Here is a 2572-nt window from a genome sequence, read left to right as displayed (position 1 = left end):
TATGTTTCTCACTATGGTCAAAATAAAAAATAAATGAATTAATAAATAAAATTAAATAAATAAAAAATTAACTCCACAAATTTCTAAAAGTAAGCAACGAATTTAGAAATTGTTGTAATGATATAAGAAATGATATATACTAAAATTTTTATTGCTAGGTAAGCAGTTTTTATTCCTTTTTTATCATTTTAAGTTTTATTCATTTAAAAAAATTAAGTTGGGGTTTCTGATTAACTCAAAAATTCAGGGCAAGTTATGTATTTACAGGCATCTTACATAATTACCCTTTTTCTCTTTGTATATTATATTAGCTTAGTGTGATAAAAACATTTACCATGACACCTACTCTCTTAAACACTCTTGAAATGTCTAATAAACCATTTAACTCTAGATACACTGTTGTACAGCAGGTCTCTAGAGATTATTAATCTTGCTTGATTGAAAAGTTTGTGTCTAATTATGCTGACCATCCATTAATGTGCTTACAGGCCAGTTTTGTATCTTCATTTGAGAAATGTCTATTTAAATTAGTTTCTTTTTAAAAACATTTTATTTTAATTTCTTTTATACAATCAACCACTATACATCACTTAGCTTGTAAAGTGAATTTTCCAACCTGAATACACTTCACACCAGTCCAGTTGGGGTTACTATACATGTTATCGTCAGCAGATAATAATCCATTTCTGTGGCCCATAAATGCCTCTCTTTTCTCCTTAATATCTTTCCTCAGACTCTTGGTAAGCAGTTTTATCACAGTTTCATTAGAGAATAGAAAGAATATAATTTAAAAAATTTTATCTGTGCAATAATTTATACTATTATACTGGTTGTCAAAGGTGTTTAATACTCTCCTTCTTCTCACATAGAATTTGCTTCTAGTAAGTATTCACTCAATGTCTGACATAAAATGGAGAGCTCCAGTCAGTGCTGAGGGGGTCTAAGAGTGCGGTCCATGTTGTTTCTGGGCTGGGACTTTAGGAACAGAGAGGGCAAGTGAATGGAGGGAGGAACAGCACAGTAGTGACGTGTGATTACATGACTTCCTGTTTCCTACTTTCCATGTCTGCACCATGCTGACATGCCATATCCAGGTGAGACAAGACTGGGAGGGTGGCATAACTCTGCTTCTTCATCTACTTTTCCAGGAAAGCAAATCACTTGTTTATCAAGTGGTCCCTCTAGCCCTGCTGTTGGGCTGCACATGTAGGGAGAGATTTCCCAAGAATCTGAGTTTCCTGCGTAGGTTGCACAGGGAGGAGGGAAAACACCTGAGGGACTGGCTCACTGAGGGGCTGGCCTGGCAGGATGACCAGGCAGGAGACAGAGCTGGCCAGGAAAGGAGGAATGGCCTCACTACCTGAGGGAAAGTATCTTTATCCCTTAGGAGAAGTCATCCCTTTGGCTCTAACAGGAGAGGAAAGTGCAGGCTGAGCAGCGCCCTCTGCTGAAGAGCAGCCACAGAGCACAGGGGCCCAGGAGTGCTTCTGAAATCCTGCTCCCACCCCAGACCCTGCGCCCACCCTGCTGTCATCTTCCTGCCCAAAGGAGGAGAAGAGGCTGGGGGGAGGGAGCCACCCAGGTTGGAAGGGAAGACAGTGTGCCCTGCGGACCTGGGCCCAGGGTGAGGGGACCTTGGGTGAAACTCTAGGAAGGAGTGAAATGCAGCCCTGCCTCTCAGCACCTCTGGGAAGGCTTTATGTCAGGGGGTAAAGCGAATCTTCCTTTCTCCTTTCCCTGGAGCTCTCTCTGCTTCCTCCCAGCCTAGACATCCCAGGCTGCAGGAGACAGAGGATCCCGGGGAAACTACGGCTTTTCCCCCACCCCTCTCCTTCCTTCATCACAGTGTGTGTCAGGATGAAGTCTCCTGGCTTTCATCTTTGGCGAGGGCAGAGGGCAGGCAGGACCTGACAGGGGCTCAGGGCTGCTCTGCACATCCTGCCTGGGGGGACAGGAGAGGAGAGAAGGGAGAGAACAGTTAGCGTTGCTCAGGGGGCTCAGGAGGGAGATAAAATGGTCCCACTCCTTTATTGCTGACTCAGCCCAGCTTTCACTTCAGTTTCCCTCCAATCTTCCAGAACGACCACAGTGCTCTGCTCACATCACGTGGAGTACACTGAGGGGCAAAGCCTGGGTGCTGACCTGGGCCAGTTAACTCAGGTGGCTCTTCATGTTCATTCCCAATGCTGTCCTGGGAGTGTCCCTGAGGAGAACAGACGGGGAAGTGTGATTACTGTACTACATGGTGGGATTGCGGGTGAGATTTTTCTTTTTCATTTAAAAATTTCTGTTGTTAAAATGATGTACAATTTCAAAAAAAAAAATGGTTCTCCTAATTCAAAGAACAAAACAAAGCCAAAACAAGCAAAACAGTTTATTCTTTTTTTTCTTTTCTTTTTTAGAGTTTTTTGCCTTAGGGCACATGTGCTCACCAGAAAGAGAGAGACAGAGGCAGAAACAGTGGAGGGAATGTGAGGAATTACACCCCCTCCCAGGGTGGATGATCAGCCACAATCCCTTCTCCTCCTGTCTCCTACTGGGATCTTGGTTAAGCACCCACAAACGCACTCAC

At 43.7% G+C, this 2572-nt stretch overlaps 1 pseudogene; it reads right to left on the bottom strand.

Moving 5' to 3' along the window:
• LOC102481675 (calbindin-like) overlaps positions 1 to 2572 on the bottom strand; it is a 13045-nt pseudogene that overhangs the window by 1513 nt on the left and 8960 nt on the right.

This window comes from Tupaia chinensis, unplaced genomic scaffold, assembly GCF_000334495.1.
Source record: "Tupaia chinensis unplaced genomic scaffold, TupChi_1.0 Scaffold144407_1, whole genome shotgun sequence".
Lineage (NCBI taxonomy): Eukaryota > Metazoa > Chordata > Mammalia > Scandentia > Tupaiidae > Tupaia > Tupaia belangeri.
The sequence above is the reverse complement of the archived record's forward strand: the minus strand, read 5'-3'. Positions and strand labels throughout refer to the sequence as shown.